This window comes from Apium graveolens, chromosome 8 (assembly GCF_009905375.1).
Source record: "Apium graveolens cultivar Ventura chromosome 8, ASM990537v1, whole genome shotgun sequence".
Classification (NCBI taxonomy): domain Eukaryota; kingdom Viridiplantae; phylum Streptophyta; class Magnoliopsida; order Apiales; family Apiaceae; genus Apium; species Apium graveolens.
The window spans coordinates 52,489,138-52,507,877 of NC_133654.1; the positions used below are offsets into that span (position 1 = coordinate 52,489,138).

At 34.3% G+C, this 18,740-nt stretch overlaps 1 long non-coding RNA gene and 1 pseudogene across 1 annotated transcript; both read left to right on the forward strand.

Annotated features, from left to right (window-relative positions):
- The first annotated feature begins 10,234 nt into the window (after positions 1-10,234).
- On the forward strand, positions 10,235-13,191 carry LOC141677845 (uncharacterized). Its single transcript, XR_012557542.1, has 5 exons — positions 10,235-10,606; positions 11,339-11,495; positions 11,587-11,694; positions 11,788-11,910; positions 12,823-13,191. It is a non-coding gene; the product is annotated as an uncharacterized LOC141677845 (long non-coding RNA).
- LOC141677844 (putative galactinol--sucrose galactosyltransferase 2) lies at positions 12,276-13,191 on the forward strand (annotated as a pseudogene).
- Positions 13,192-18,740: the final 5,549 nt, after the last annotated feature.

Sequence of the window (18,740 nt, forward strand, 5' to 3'; positions counted from 1 at the left end):
GGTTGAGTTGCCCCTATCTGGGCTTCCCCTTGAGTAGATGCATAAGTTGAATGGGGAGGAATCTCCACGGTTGACGAAATCACCTGAGTTGTCCCTGATGGTGTTCCTTCCTCTAGAGCTCCAATTGTTCTCCGTGTTCTCGCCATGGTTGTTGTTGTGCTTTCCCACAGACGGCGCCAAATGTTATGGATTAAAACTAGTATATATAATTGTTGTATTTAGTACTAAGGAGCGTGAGCTTCAAGGCTCGATTTTGACTGTTCTTGTGTTTCGTGACTCAATCTGCCTTAACAAGATGCCTACGTACCTTGCTGATTGCCAAGGATCAAGTCAAAAAACGTAGTTCTGATCTGTGGGGTGAGACCCCTTATATAGATGTTGGGAGTCCTTGAATTGGACTTAGTATAGGAGACTTGATGGGCAAGTCTCATAATTAGAATGGACTTTGGAGTCCTAGATAGTAGGAAACTGATTCCTTATCCTTTTTGGTCCCCTTGAGGCTAATCTATAAGGATTTATATCCTTATCGGGACTCTTCTCTATAGCTGATTTTTCCCTTATTAATTAATTACGAAATTAATTAATAATCAGGGCTTTTGGGCCTTCTTTAATCCATCAGGCCTGATCCGGTCCATCAGGCTTAACCTTTCCGGTCTGAGTATCATATATCTTTTTATTGGGCCTAGCAGCCCATACCTTGCAGTATTTAATTATACTATCATAATTTATTTATCCCTATCACACACAAACATGTAACAAACATTATATCTGGCCTACTAGCTGTTAAGTACAGAAGTGAGCCAACCATGCCTCTATAACTTGAAATATCCACAGACTTTTCAGTAGTGTTTAATTCAAGCTTAGTTGCAGTGGCCATGAGAATTTTTGCAGATGTGCAATCCATTAGATCAAACTTCTTTAAAAGATCAAAAATATATGTAGTTTGACTAATGAATATTCCATCACTAACTTGCTTAACTTGTAAACCAAGAAAGTAAGTCAGTTCTCCCATCATACTCATTTCATACTTACTTTGCATCAATTTGGCAAACTTTTTGCAAAGTTTCTCATCTGTAGAACCAAAAATAATATCATCTACATAAATTTTGACAAGTATGCTAGAGCCATTAACATTTCTGAAAAATAAAGTTTTATCTACAGTACCTCTTGTGAAGTGATTTTCCAAAAGGAACTTTGATCAAGTGTCATACCAGGCTCTAGGTGCTTGCTTCAGTCCATAAAGTGCTTTCAGAAGATAATAGACATATTCTGGAAAATTTGAATCTTCAAAGCCAGGAGGTTGACTGACATATACTTCTTCCTCCAAATCTCCATTCAGAAAGGCACTTTTGACATCCATTTGATAGACCTTGAAATTAGCATGGGCTGCATAGGCTAAGAAGATTCTGATGGCTTCAAGTCTTGCAATAGGAGCAAATGTTTCATCAAAATCTATTCCCTCTTGCTGACAATAGCCCTTAGCAACCAATCTAGCTTTGTTCCTGACTACTATGCCATTTTCATCCATCTTGTTTCGGAATACCCACTTGGTGTCTATTGGATTCTTTCCTTTAGGCTTGGGTACCAGCTTCCATACTTTATTCCTTTCAAATTGGTTTAGCTCCTCCTGCATAGCTAAAATCCAATCAAGATCTAACAAAGCTTCTTCTACCTTCTTTGGTTCTTCCTTTGATAGAAAGCTGCTGTATAGACATTCTTCCTGAGTTGCTCTTCTTGTTTGAACTCTAGAAGACACATCACCAATGATAAGCTCAAAGGGGTGATCTTTTATCCATTTCTTTTGCTGAGGTAGATTAGCTCTAGATGAAGAGGCCTCATAATTGTCTTGATGTGTGATTGAGTTTTGATTGCTAGAAACTCCCCCTGAGTTTATGGATCTTTGATTTGAGAAGGGAGAATTTTCTGTAGGTGATCTGTCTTGACCTCCTGCTCCTTTTGATAACCAGGCGGATGGTGAATTTTGATTATCGAAAGATGAGGCAGGTTGTTTTCCGACGGATAACACAGATTGCCTTCCGACGGATGAAGCATTATGCAACTCAACGGATATTGAGTTTTGTGCTTCATTGGTGGTAGATTTGTCTGCATTATCCTTAGACACTGTTTCTTGATCACACTCATCATCACTTTCATCACTAACCATCTCAACATTGTCGAATTTAAGGCTCTCATGGTGAACTCCATCTTCCAGTCCTTCAATTTTTTTATCATCAAACACAACATGTATAGATTCCACAACAATGTTGGTTCTTAGATTGTAGACTCTATATGCTTTACCAACGACATATCCAACAAAAATTCCTTCATCTGCTTTAGCATCAAACTTCCCATTTTGATCAATTTGATTTCTCAGGATATAGCATTTGCAGCTAAAGACATGAAGAAAGTTTAGAGTTGGCTTCTTATTCTTGAACAATTGATAGGGAGTCATGCATCTTGCTTGATTAATCAGAGAAATATTCTGAGTGTAGCATTCAGTATTTACAGCTTCAGCCCAGAAATATGTTGGTAGTTTAGATTCTTCAAGCATTGTCCTTGCAACTTCAATAAGTGATCTGTTCTTCCTTTCCACTACTCCATTCTGTTGTGGAGTCTTTGCTGCTGAAAACTCATGCAGAATCCCATTTTCCTCACAAAATGCTCTCATGACAGAATTCTTGAACTCAGTTCCATTGTCACTCATGATTCTTCTAAGTTTGAAATCAGGATGATTGTTGACTTGCCTTATGTGATTGATGATAATTTCACTAGCCTCATCTTTAGACTTTAAGAAATATGTCCAAGAGAACTTTGAGAAATTATCTACAATTACTAGGAAAAATCTTTTCCTTGAGATTGACAATATATTGACTGGTCCAAACAGATCCATGTGAAGCAGTTGCAAAGGCTCTTCAATTGTTGAATCAAGTTTCTTCCTGAATGATGCTTTAATCTGCTTCCCCTTTTGGCAGACATCACACAGTCCATCCTTTGTAAACTCCACTAGAGGAATGCCTCTTATTAGTTCCTTCTTTACCAGCTCATTCATGGTCTTGAAGTTTAAATGGGATAGCTTCTTATGCCATACCCAACTTTCATCTTGACTTGCTTTACTGAGAAGACAAGTTACAGATTCTGTTTTAGTTGAGTTAAATTCATCTAGGTACACATTTCCTCTTCTCACACCAGTGAGAACCACTTTGTTGCTTTGACTATTAGTCACAACACAGGCTTCTTTGTTGAAGGTTACTGAATTGCCTTTGTCACAAAGCTGGCTGATACTCAACAGATTGTGTTTAAGACCATCCACTAAGGCAACCTCTGCAATGATGACATTGTCCTTTGAAATCAAGCCATATCCCACAGTATAACCCTTGCTGTCATCTTCAAAAGTAATACTTGGGCCAGCTCTCTCCTTAAACTCTGTGAGCAGGGTAAAATCACCAGTCATGTGTCTTGAACAACCACTATCCAAGTACCAAAGATTCCTACTGTTTCCCTACACACATCAAAATCAAATCAAGTTGATTTTGGTACCCAAGTTTCCTTGGGTCCTGCCTTGTTAGCTTTCTTCTTCTGTTTCTTAGGTCTTAACTCATTTGACTTAGGAATTTCAGATTCTTCCTTAGTCATTTGGGTTGGGCCTTTGAAACCATTTAATGCAACAGAATTATCATGCATATTATGGCTAACAGGAAATGGCATGCTTGGTGTAAACATGTTATTCCAGTAAGGCATGCTAAATGGCATTTGAGGCATACTGTATGCAGCATAATATAGATTAGGTGCAAATGGCATATTAGCAAACTGTGCATTCATATTCTGTGTAGGCATATCATTAACAGGCATGGGAGGCATGGCATTTATGTTAGGAAATTAAGACTGAACAGACATGGGAGTAGGCATGGCAGATTTGCAATTAACAGACAGATGATTTACACTACCACACTTGACACATATTTTTCTAGGAGCATATTTATCAGGTGTGTAGTTATTGGGTTTGTTAATCCCTACTTTACCATTCCTATTATTTTTCCTTTTAGTCTCTGTTTTTACCTCAATTTTCTCAAGTCTGTCACTCAACTGTTTGACAGTCATGTGACCAATATTAGCCTTTTTCCCTTTCTTAGCTTGACTTGACTCTCCTGAAACAAAGTTCTTGGAAACAGACCCATACTTCTCATTTAGCTTGATTAGTTTGGCTTTGCTAATGGGCTTGCTCACAGCCGACGGATGAGGATTTTCATCTTTCGACGGATAACACTTTTTGTTATCCGACGGATAGTCCTCATCATCCATCGAGTCTACATCTATCAGCAAACCATCTACGAAAATAGGTTCTAGTTTCTCTTTATTCTTTTTCCAGGCTTCATCACAAAAAGACTCAATTCCTTGAACTTTGGTGATTTGAGCATGGACATCCCTGGATGTTTTCCATGCTTTAATCACCTCTTTTTCACGCTCGAGCTGCTTCTTTAAAATCTCTTCCTTTTTCAATGACTCAGTTAATTCCTCCATGGCAATCTTACACTCAATTTTTAGTTTCTCAAACTCAACAAACTGAGACTCAAGCACATTATTTCTCTCACTTAAAAATAAGTTATTTTCTTTGATTTTAGCATTTTCTTTAGTGAGAGACTTAAGTGTAACACGCAAATGATACAATTCTGTAGACATGTCAATTATGGCATCATTACACTTAGCTTTAGATAAATGTGCAAGATTTGTAGTGATTACCTGATTTCTTGAGGAACTTGTCTCTGTTTCATCAGACTTGGCCATTAGGGCTAGATTGACATAGCTGACATCTTCATCTTCATCCAAACCATCTGCTGCCCAGTCATTCTCTTGTGTAATAAAAGCCCTTTCCTTTTGTTTGAGTAGATCAAAGTATTTTTTCTTATAATCCACAGACTCAAACATTTTCTTGCTGGAATCTGACTTTCTACACTCATTTGCAAAAGGCCCTGCCAAGCCACATTTGAAATATTTGAATTTTGACTTATCCACCATGTTTCTATTTGGCTTGGCTGCTCCAAAGTTCTTCTTCAACTTGAGCTTGGCAAATCTCCTGGAAAGAAATGCTAGGTGCTCATCAATGTCCTCCATGTCATCTTGGCTCAATGAATCTTCACTTTCTGCTGCAAGCCCCTTGCCCTTATTCTCACAGACCTTTGAAGTTAATTCAACAGCTTCCATCTTCACTTCCTTCTCCTTTTCCAAATCAGCAACAAGTGCAATGGATCCTCCTTTCTTCTTTCCTCTCTCCATCCTTTCATCCTGCTCTATCTCAAGCTCATAGGTCTTCAGGATGCCATACAGTGTCTCCAAAGTAAACTCTTTATAATCTTGTTAGTTTCTCAATGAGACTGTAATTGGTTTCCATTCCTTTGGAAGAGATCTGAGAAATTTTAGATTAGAGTCTTCAGTCTGATAGACTCTTCCATGCAACTTAAGTGCATTTAGTAGTTTTTGAAATCTACTAAAAATGTCAGTGAGTGACTCACTTTCCTCATTGTGAAAATGCTCATATTGCTGAAACAAGAGCTGCATCTTGTTTTCTCTAACTTGCTCAGTTCCATCATAGATTATCTGTATAGTATCCCAGACTTTCTTGGCAGTTTTGCAGTTGATAATGTTGTCAAACATGTCCGCATCCACTCCATTGAACAGAATGTTCATGGTCTTTTTATCCTTCCTGACTTGTTCAATGTCAGGATCAGACCATTCGTGCCTTGGCTTGGGAACTGATGGCTCGTTTCCTATTGCAGCTCTTATTGGAACGTGAGGGCCTCTTTCTATGCAGTCCACATTGGCCTCATCTTGAGAAAGCATATGAAGATGCATCTTTACCTTCCAATGATGGTAATTATCTTTATCTAGAAAAGGAATCTTGACTCCAACGTCTTTCTTGTTCATCTTGCTGAATTGTTTTGATCTTTAAACTCTTTGTAGATTAAGAGCTTGCTCTGATACCAATTGTTAGTCCCTTAACAATATAGCAAGAATTACAGAAGGGGGTTGAATGGAATTCTTGAACCTTTTTCTCGAAATAAAAATGTTCAACTCGAATATAGATATAAATGTTTTGATTAGCACAATGCGGAATAAAAACTTAATTGAATCAAAACATAAGTAATTAAAAAACAAGAGTCTTTAAAAACTTTCTGGTGGATTTAAACAATTCCACCAGAGATATATATTATATATCGAGAGGACTCTGTGTGCAAGAATGCTCACAGCTGCTTACAAATCGAACTGCTGAAAATACAGGGAAATGCTAAGGATTTTGCTTACAAAGATTTCTCTGTTTTTGTTTCTCAACACTTGTTTTTCTATTTGCTACGTTCTTGGTTTATATATTACCAAGATTACAAAGTCAAAAAGACTGAATAAATATAAAAACTATCAGTCTTAAGCTTTGCTGCTTTTCGTCCTCTAATACCCAGTTAATGGGCTTCCACAGTAGATTTGTATACATCTCGACGGCTGTGCTCAGCTTTCACTGTTCAACTGCTGTTTGAATTCTTTACATGATCATCCGTTGGATTCTATGAACATCCGTTGGATATATGATCATCCATCGACTTTCTGAACATCTGTTGATGGCTTCAATGATCATCCGTCGACTGTTATATTAAACATCTGTTGATAGTCATTTGATCATCCGTCGATGGCTTTGTTAATCATCCGTCGACAGCTGTTTTGGTACTTGACTTCATTTTACTTATGCAAAATTACAAGACATCATTTATATACAATTAATCAACCTATTCTGCATATATAGGTAAAGTCAACATGACTTATAGGCTACTACAGAATCTATACAAAGATGTATACAGAACTGTGCTACAGACTTATTATTACATAAGCTACTCACTCGATGGATAATTAGTTAACATCCGTCGGGACTATAATGAGTTATCCGTCGGGACTATAATTCTTATCCGTCGAGTGTTACATTATTTCACTAAGTAAAATCCACTTAAATGTTTTGTTTATGAAACCATCAAGTACAAAACATATGCACAACAACAACACTTCTTCCCCTTGAAATAAGAGAATGAATATATTCTGTTTTCTATAGGAGTTCTCATATTTTACTTGATTAGAAAAGAAATAGAAAGTCATAGTCTGATCAACCATGTCCTTTTAAATACTATAATAATGGCTTCACCGTTGATCATCTTGTTAACCAACCTTTCACACATCCTTATACCTCCCAACTGTAAATTACAACTGTTAGGCCCCAACTATTGTTAGGTCCCGAACTATTTGATAAAGTTGGGTCCCTAAGAATCATCTTTCGAAAGATTTGAACATTATAAACCATGTTTAAGGATAGGGAATGGGATTCGGTATTTCTCTTTCTTCCTCACTGTGAGTGTGTGATTCTTATTTTGTGTACCTCACAAGCATTTCACTCTTCTCTTCAGTCATGTTTACACTCATTCTCACAAGTGTATCACTCCTCTCGTAGCTCCAAAATCCAGCTGTACTCGCAAGGAAATCACCTTAGTCATGCTTAAGGAGGTCATAGGTGGTGCAATGGGAGTTCGCAAATCCCCATCTTTGTTAGACTCGTCAGATGAATCTGAGTCATAATATACAAGTTGTTAGTTTCCCGTTGAGGGTTCCAAATTTGAACTCTAGGAAGGTAAATAATGATCCGAAGAATTTAGCATAAAGATCAAAGTTTCCTTAAAATATCTGTGAAGACATTTTCTTGTGACTCATCAGGTAATATCTGAATTATTATCAATAAGTTGTCGATATGCGCCTATGTAAGACCCACTATCCGCAGATGCATCCAGGGGATTTAAGTTTGGGGAGGTAGACACTAACCACTAACATATGTCTATTTGATCAGTATCCTCTCCTAACATCTGTAAAGGAAATTAGTCTATTAAAGAACTTTGAATAATCGAATCTGACCTTAAAATGGCTAAAACTCTTGTTACTGTCAACTCTTCCTTTCTCTGTGTAACCTCATCTTGTGCATCAAGAATTGTTTGTGTTTGAGGTGGTTTCACTACATCGGATATCCTTGCAGACAAGCGAATTTTAACAGATGCACCCTGTTTAGAGGATGAATCTAGTAACTGTTTTTGAGCTTTTTCAGCCAGTGCATCTTTTTGAGAAGATGTATGGGGATAGCAATTATCTCAGTTTTAATACTACTTGGCCTTGTAGGAGAAAAAGCTATTGGGTTCATCTCAGAACCTTCCTTTTGTGGTACACTAAGGTACTTTCTCCCTCACGCTCATTTATACTTCATTTTAGGGGAAAGAAAGTGTTGGTTTATTCAGATTCTGCGTTTATATTTACAGTCTGGGATAGAAGTTGTGGGTTTTCAACTCATGACTGTCAAAAAAAGAAGGCCATTAGAGGCTGAACCTGCATTATCAAACATATATCACAGTAGATAGAATGCACATGAATCTATAAGGAATGAGAGTCATGCATTTAATCTTTTAAGAAAAAAGATGTACAATGGTGATTTGAAAAAGATTTTCATGAAATAAAAAATCACCACTATAGAAAGAAGTTTAATTTTTCTCTTAAAACTGTTCGAGTGCACAAGTTTGTTTTTATGCATAAAAAGATAAATAATCATGTTTTTTATTTGACAAACACACAGACTCATGACCTAGCAGTCTTAAGAAGAGAACAAAAGATTTTGTCTGTTAATATGAATGAGTGTTTAGAAAAGTATTGATCACTTAGGGTAAAGTCTAAGCAATTCTCATTCATGTCAAAAGCTCCGTAATCTATCTTTATAAAATTATTATCAATACAAATGTTTTTTGATAAGTAATCTTAATAAGAATGACCATGCTGCTGATTTCAAATTGTAATGAATCTGTCAGATATAGCAACATTATATAAATTCACTAGAACTTAAAATCTCACAACTATCTATAACAAAATATTAACAATATATAATTGACTGATACTTGTCAAGTACTTTAGATACTAATAATTATGTTGTATCCTACTTTAAATATTAAATTAAAATATCAATGAATTAAATACCAACTATCTATCAAATAGACATTATCATTCAATTTCATATATTATACAATTATTAACTCCTAATACTACACTATAAGTGCTCATATGCAATGTTTTTTTTGAGTGTTGCAAGAAAAGCGATGCAATAAGTGTAAGATTTTTGCTTATCTGCAATAGTGAGAAAATAGTGTTGCATTAAATTTCAGCCAATGATGTGTATTAATAATGGTGTTGCACAACTTGCAACACTAGAAATTTTGGCGTTGCATTAGCCATCTGCCAAAATAATCTGCTGCCACATGGCGGCGGGGCCTACACATGGTCCCACACACTGCTTACATGACAGGTGATTCTAATTTAAAATTTTATTAATAATTTTGATGATCCAACTATACTGATATAATTTTTTTAAGGATTTTTGTTATATTGAAATATTTATGGACATTTTATATTTAAATGGTTTAATTTCTATTATGGTAAAATGCCAAAGTACACATTTCAAATTTTCTTAAATTATTTTTCGATAATTTAGTTGTACGATATTAATATTTAACGAATTTAGGGATGTGGGTTTTTTTATTAAAATCTGTATTTATATGGTGTAATTTTATAATAGTCGAATCACGGTCAAAACGGGTTCCATCTAACTGGTCTTGTCATTAATAATGGTTCTATTTTCTTTAAAATTATTTTTATAACGATCCAACTGTGCGAATATCAATGCCTATCTATTTTAGTGATGCTAATTTTTTTTTAAAAAAATCAGATTTATATGGTGTGATTTTATAATATTTAAACCGCGATCAAAATGGGTTTTCTTTAATTAGTCTTGTCTGAATGGTGGTTCTATTTTTAAAAAAAAATAATCGACGATCCAACCTTAAGGATTTGGATGTTACTCCCTTTTCACATTTATTTTTATACACTTTCTCTTTTTGGATCAATTTTATACATTTCAAAATTTACGAAAAATAGTAAAATTTTTATAATATAAAATAAATATGTAATTATATATATGATGTGATTTCATATTTAAGTTTAACAAGATTTTACCATATTTAGTACTTATTGACTTAAGATTCAATTACCAAAAATAAAAATTTGAACATTTTTAGATATATATTTTTATTTCTTTTTTATTCAGAATTTATACTAAAAATGAAAATGTATGAAATGAATACACAAATCAAATCCTCTTGTACAAATCACGAGGCTAAATATTTAGGTGCCTATTTCCCCCTTAACGAAAAAATTGAACACGACTTTCCCCTCTTTCCTACAAACAAAGGCTAGTACTCCCACCCACTTAGAGACTCTCTCTCTCTCTCTTTTGGTCGAATCTCGATCGAAATACCTCCCTCCGCCGAGCACTCTCTCTCGATGAACCTCTGAATTATCATCGGAAACCTCCAATTAGTAAAACTTTGTAGCTAATACTGAACTTTGGGATACAAATATTATGCTCATGCTCTCAAATTTCTCATCTCCTATTTGAAATTTCTCCAAAGTATTTCGATTTAATTTCAAACTTGTTTTGAAATTTCAGGTAAATTTGGGGCTTAACTTTGGGCTTTCATTTTGAAACTTCACGGTAATTTCAATTTACGTTTCAACTTATTTGACTTGGGTTTTATTTTAGGGCTTTATTTGATTTAAGGTTTTACTTGGGGCTTTATTTACATTCTCGATTTTTCTGAGTTTTTTTGGGTTCATTTCGGTAATTATAGTGTTTTTTGTGTGTTTTATATTTTTGTATGTATTGTTTTTTTTTCTTATTTTTGTTGTATTTGATGTAGGAGATGTGATGTTGGTTATGCATAGTTGTGTGTTTTGATGATTAACGGGTTTAGTGCAGTGTTTTTGTATAGTGAAGGATTATTGATGTATTACAGTACCTTTCAGAGGGATTTTTATACATCAATTATTGATAGAGGTCAGAGGATGTGTGTCTAGGATGTGCAATATTTGGGATGTTTGTATTTTCCCTATGGCGGCAACTAATTGCCATTGTATTTGGTAATTGACCTCGAGATTATTGAAATAATCTAGCATCTTGTGCTTAGCATGTATTGTTTTATGGGAGGTAAATGTGGTGTGAATAAAAAACCCATTTTTTCCTTCTTTGTTTTCTTTTAAACTTGTCTGAGTGTGTTGAAGGATGATACATTATTATTCAGGGTGGTGAATTTTGATAACATGAGTGCTTGGCTATTAAAATTAGCTGGTAGATTATAAAAAGATTAAAGAGTATCGACTGTCTTGCAAGGCTTTAGAGATATTATTTTTTATGCTCACAATCTGCTTTCTTAAAATGATATTTCAGGTTCCAAATATCTACTTTAGCTACAAAGCTTGGTGTCAAAACACCGTCTCCCTTGGTAGGCTTCTACTTATTATTTACATTGGTTATATATTAATCTATATGCTTCAGGTGAATACACTAGAAACACGGCCGAAGGTGTTGAAGATAGGCTTAAAAGGTAAATAGAAAAAGAACCTAAAACCTTCTTTTAGCCTGTTCTGATTTCTGAAAGATCCAGACAACTAATACCTTAGTGTTTACTACTACAGTTTCTCTGGAGGAGGAATATCACCTCATTTCCTAATTATTGTTGATGGATGGAAACAGATTGGTACCGATGATAAGGGCAGCGACTGTGTTGTGCAAGAAGGCGCACAGTATGTCACAATATATATAACTCTTTATATCACAATATTTCAGGTTTGCAGGCAGGTTGAGAGGAGTTAAATTGGTCTTGATTGAAATTACAGGTTTGCAAGCAGGTTGATAGGAATAAAATAGAATGTAAAATTTCAAAATAAAGAAAACACTGACAACCAGCCCCCAGGCCTGCAGATCCTTGTGAATGATGCGAAGAAACGTCACAGTGCGAAGTATGTTTATTTGTTTTGCTAGACTAGCTACTTTTATCTCTCTTCTGAAACTTTTGTGGACTGATGTAGTATTATTTTTCCATACTTTTGAACTCTTTTTTGGATCATTTTGTTGCGTTAGGTATGATATATTAGGTAGAAACGGTAACCCACAGATCACATATAAATATATATTATTATATTAGCAATGCAAAGTTCTTTATCTGACCTTAGATTTTATATAATAGTCAAAAGTTTGTTTCCTGGACTTTTTTAGACCCCTTCACTTGAACTTGTAGATTTTGATAATTCAGAATAGATGATTTTTTTCCTCACGTACTGAAAATTTTTATATTTCATTTTTCATTTAGTATAGGTTCATTTATATGTGGCATGCTATAACAGGAGATTGGGGCGGAGTTAAACCAGATGCTGCCGGCTTAGAGCACTATGACACTGCTCTGGCATATCCTGTTTAGTCTACAGGTGTACTAGGAAACTAACCTGACATTGTCATGGACAGTCTTTTTGTGCAAGGCCTGGGCCTAGTGCATCCGAAGAAAATATTTAATTTTTTCAGTGAGCTTCATTCTTATCTAGCTTCATGTGGAGTAGATGGAGTGAAAGTGGATGTTCAGTCCATTATTGAGACTCTTGGTGCTGGTTTTGGGGGAAGGGTTTCTCTTACACGCTGCTATATCTAGACACTTGAAGCCTCCATTGCAGAAAACTTCCCCGATAACGGATGCATTTCTTGTATGAGTCATAATATCGACAAACTACACAGTTCCAGGAAACTTGCTGTTGTCACAGCTTCTGATGAATTCTACCCTCGAGACCCTACTTCTCATAATATCATAGTCTTTAGTGTGCATATTTTTTTGACATTGTCAAAAATAGAACACTAACTTTTCGAATACAATTTTTTTGCAGGCTGGTACCGTGCCATGTGGTGGAAGAATAAGAAGAAAAAAAAGATGACAAAATCCTTGATTCCTGTAATACAGGCCATATGTTGTCTCGCTCCCAGCAATGGGACAATAATATTACTGCCAAAGTTTCAGGATTTGCTGCGATCACGAGGCTTATGAGGCTAATTTAGTTATACCATTAACTATCCCTAGTATATAACTCGGTGATTTTATACTTTCAAAACTTTAGACTTGATTGTATGTGCTTGTTCTGGCACTTTTACTGTATCAGACAAGTTGTTTGGATATTTTTTTAGGAAATTTCGATTAAGGATTCTATGTACAAATAATTATGATCAAAATTTTAATTAAAAGTGTTGCATTTGCCTTCCGATAACGACTGAAAATGGTGTGGCATTTATAAATAAGTGTTGCCTTAAATAAAATTTAAGTGTTACAGATGACAACACAAAGTGTTACACTAAATTATGTGGGCCCCATAAATGATGTGGCACCATGTGGTTCCTATATTGAAGACATGGAAGCTGTGGGTCCTGAATGATGATATGTCGAGTGCTAAAATGATAGGTCTGACGTGTTAGAATGACGTGGCAGTGGGACCTACAGGTGACCTGGCATTTCAAGACCAACGACTAACTATCGTGTTTGTTTATGTATATGCAACACAATTAATGTGGCATTCCAAGCCATTAGTGTTGCATTAGGCCTATAATGCAATGCTTTATTATTATTGCAATATAAGACAATAATTGTTGCCATATAGGTCAAAGGCAACGTCCGCAGATGCAATGCCCATTAAGTGTGGCATATGTGAAAAACTTGATTAATGTAACGCTTCTTTGACCTATTGTGACGGGAAAAAAAATATTGCATATGTGCACTTATTGTGTAGTTTAACAACTATAATATATCAAACAATATTGGTTCGATAAATAAAGCAACATTAACCAACATTGTCTTGTTTACAATCTTAGGAAAATATTCTAAGTTCCATATCCTTTGATTCGTTGAGTATTGCGTTAATATCAAAGTATTCAGGAATTTGCAAATAAGTGTAAAAAATATTCTAATTAGACAACATATGGTTACTTTTAATAAAGTATTATCAACATTGACCATAGCTGTACTTAAGAAAGATTTTCACATCTTTTATATTAGTATAAGTGACTGAGAATAAGCATTGATTACTTAGATCAGTTCTAAGTAATGTCACAAATACTAATACTTCACAATTAGTTCCTAGTTAAACTCTTAACTAAATATCATTAACCGGTATAAGTCAAAAATTAGCATACAACTAATCATGCTACAATCATGATTTTGATTTCAGTGAATTTTGAAGATATAAATTTTTCTAAATTCACTAAAACTAAAGTCTCACAATTAACCTATAACAATTTAGTTACAATTAATATACTAGATATCAATTATTAACAGATTTAGTTTATGATCAATCATGTTGCTTCTTTATTTTAAGTTAGTTTGAATTATGGAGCGAATAAAATTATTGAATCGCTTCAATTTCCATAATCCAAACTACCTAAATAAATATTAAATAAGTAAATACTAAATATCTATGAGTTAGATACTAGCACTTAAATATTTATAATTATCCTTGAATAATTACCAATAGAAAATATGAATTATACACATGACAATCACATTCTGGATAATTAGTAATTTTAGAAATACTTTTTAAGTATATAAAATATTGAGAGTTTTATACACATAACTTGGAAAATACTTTAACTTATAATATTAGTGATTTTTAGAAATGATCATTGATTACTTAGACAAAAATTCTAAATAATATCACTAATACTAAAAGTATCACAATTATTCGCACATGATACTAATAACTATAATACATCATATTTTAATACAAATAAAATAATATTCAAACTTAAAACTATAATGCTTAATTACCACAAATGTATATGACATTGTAATCATGATAATCAAGATAGTAGCACTAAGTACGAGGTACTGGATTACTGATAAATTCATAAGTCCTTTAACTATTGAAGATTTAATACTTGTGAAATTATATTAAAAATTCCTTGTAACTGGGATTTCCAACTAATATGCAATCAGTAGTATCCCAAATTTACAAACGAGACTTGAAAAATTAATTTCATCATGTGATTTAGTAAACGTTTCTACAAGTAACTCTTTAACTAAAATACATGCTCTCTAAAATAATGATACCTGGTGTGAGGGTGCACTGACTTAGAGTGTTCCACATAGTTGTTGGATTTGAAGTTATTTCTCATCATAACAAGAAATCCATCTTCTTCCATGAAGTTGACAGCTTCCTGAGATGGTTCTCCTATCAGTTAAGTTGACAGCTTTTAGAGATACTTCTCTTGTCTTTCTTACAAATTGCGTAATCTATATCTATATAGCCAAACATGTTAAGCATATATCTTTAGGGTGTAATACTTCAAGAGTTGATAGTCCCTTAAGATATATAAAAATCTTTTTAATAGCTATATGATTGGATTCTCTAGATCCGCTTGGAATCTTGCACATTGGCATCTTGAGAACATTACATGTTGTCTATTTGCATTTGAGTAAAAGAGCGAACTTGTCATACATCTATAGCTTGTCATTATACAAGGGTTGCACTGATAAAGCTTTAGTGGTTTTATCATTCTTCTGGTTTACTTGTGCTCTTAAAAGAAATATTCTTTTGGCTTGCTTGTAGTAATTCCAAAAAAAATTATAACTTTTCTAACACGCTCCTCCATACCTACTTGGCAATTACTTAGCAAATAACTTGCACAAGTTTTCGTTAGTAGACCAACATATAATATTATTATGATATCACTACACATATATAACATTATGTTAGTGCCTAGTGATAATGAGAGTCATTTATATGATAATTCTAATAGTTTATATTTAACTGCAAATTCAGTCGGAGTGTCATACCATGTCCTTAACGATTTCTTGAGTAAGATACTAGTTCATACCAACCTGTAGTGTATTTGTTTGTATTCACCTTATAGTTATTGAAGTTTGAATGTGGATCAGGTTCCAGATATTTCATAATATCCTCAACTCTCGTCATTGGTGCTTTCTGTCAGATACTGCATCCAGATAACAACTTAGCATCCAGTTTGGCCTTGTCCCTCGTTACAATGCCATCGTCATCCAGTTTGAATTCTGGTTATCCTTTTACCAATTACAATATTATCATTTGGTTTGAATACCAGCTTCCCCATAATCTTATTTCTGACTGATTAAGTTCATCTTTCTTTGCAATCACCCAATCAATCCGAATTTTTCGGAGCTTCTGTAATTTTTTAGTTTCCTCTTTAGATAGAAAACTAGAGAAATAATCATCCATACTCAGTAATCCTACTAATCATTACTCCACCATCTGGACCACTTAAGAACAAGACTCTGGGAATGGTCTTAATATCAAACCCTTTGTCTCAGCAGATATGTTCTTATCGTATCCTCTTGATTTTCAATGTGGTGTTGTGTCTGATTAGTTGATCCTTCTTTTGCTCCCCCTAAGTTGTTGCTCGGATTAAATAAACATCCTTATCCTTTTCGAGTGGCTTCATTGAAGTACCACGTTGTGTAGTTGAACTTCCATTCCACTGATCGGATATGAATCATCATTGCCATTATTTTCACCTTTAACAGTTTGGAGCATGAAGTTGTTGACCTATCCATTTAGATCATCTATAACCTTTTATTGATCAACCACAAATGCCCTGTAGGTTGTAAACTCCACTGAGTAGCCATGGAAATATCCTTTCGAGTCTTAGATGCAAATGCCAAGATCTTCAAACAAATAAAAACATTTCATTGTTTTTTTTGTAGAATATTCTCTCCAAACACTTTCAGGTTATTCAGTATTTGCTTCTTGTTGGCCATTAACTCTTTAGTGGTCTTCATGTATACATTCTGATCAAGGCCTGGTCTAACTTGTAGCAAACTGTATTGACTGCTCCAGCCCTTTGGTTTATTTTCTTGACATTGTCATTATTGCTTTAATCAAGTTCTGGTTCTTCCCTTGTACCACTCCATTCTGACACGGAGTTCCTAGTGCTGAATATTGTATCTACAATTGCCTCTAGCTTGACCATCATTTGATATGATTAATCACCATATGTGATGTCTTGTCTTGAGAACGCACGAACAACAACTTTGTTTATTAAGAGTAGTCATCCACCATCACCAAGGTATATCTTTACTTTGATGAAGACATGGCATTGGCTGGTCCGTAGAACTTCATTTGTATCATCTAAAGCGGCTCAGTAATGTAAACCATATCTTTACTTTCGTGTGATGTTGTCTTTGACTCCTCTTTCTGACATGCCTCACATATTTCATCCTTCAAAATTTCCATATGAGGCAGTCCTCTCACTAATCCCTTTTAGAAAAGAGTTCATTGTGTTGATGTTCAAGAGTGAGATCTTCTATAATTCCATAACTAAATTTTTTTTCAGATGAAGCTTTACACTAGAAACCATTGACTTCACCTTTTTCTGAGATTCCAGTTTAGCTATGAGCATATCATTTCGTCACTCTTTAAAAAACTAGATTCTCAACCTTCCTGCTTGAGATGAAACACTACTTCTTCATTGAATTGACATTTTATCCTTTGATATGGAACCGTCTGATAAGAAGAGTTGTGCCTTAATTCTTCCGCAAGAAAGATGTTTCCAATGTTATCAGTGACACCAATGATTAGTTGTTATCAGTGATACCAGTTGTTGAATTCATGATGACATTCTTTTTTTGCATAGCTTTGTCCCGTAATGAAAATCTTTGTTGTCATCTCCAAAGATTATTGACGGAATAGCTTTTGTCAATCACATTTGATTGTGAGGCTCTTTCTTTGATCATATGCATTCAGTATCAATTACCAAGAATACATATGAATTAATTAACGTGTTATATCCTGCACTCACAAGTGGATTAATAGTTCTTGGTATCCAATTTATTTGATTGGGTCCAGATGAATTAGAGATTTTACTTTTAACAGTGATAACAATAGCTTCAACCTTAACATGTTAATTCTTACCTTTGAATGACCATTTTCTTCATTTTGATACCCTTGACAAAATTGTCTCTAGGCTAGAAGAAAAATGATTCCAACCTAACATAAGGAGGACTAACAGTCTTTGCCCTATTGTAATCCTAAACATGCTTTTTCTACAATTAATGCAAGTACAAAGAGATGCATTCATAACATTGAAATAAGTAAGCATTGTATTAAGAATACATGACTTTCATTCATAAACATTAAACATAAGAATGAATCAAGACATGCATGATATGGAGAAAAAAATTAACAAATAAATTACTAATTTTATCTAGTCCAATCCCGTTATTCTTTGTGATCTTACTGTCTCTATTACCTAAGTCAGTTAAACATACAGCTTGTTCTACTATATGTTCTACTGACAGTAAAGGTAATGCATCCATTTATTGAACTTATTAGCCTTAATAAACAATTTATAATAAATGAGCAAATCATATTATACAAAGGATACTGAAAACAAGTTTAAACAAAGGTCTTATATGCTGGAAAACATATATCTCACTAAAGCAATAAATCATGTTCAACAAACATTCAGACAATTAATTAAAATAATCTAAGTATCATGCACAAGTTAAACATCATTCCTAGTTATCAGAAAAATATTCTAGAGATCTAGTTCAGCATTTTCTATGTGTGATGCTATCAGGCTTATGTGTGTGTTAAATATTTAAACACTAAGACCTTAACATGCATTGAATATTGAGAGCAAAATATTACAGAGGTTCAAGAAATTGAAACCTGGGATATGTGAGTTGAATCATCTTCATAGATTGCTATGAAATCAAGATAATCATGATCTTCCTTCTCATCATCTGATCCATCCCAACTCTTTCCATATGCACTATAAGTTTTGA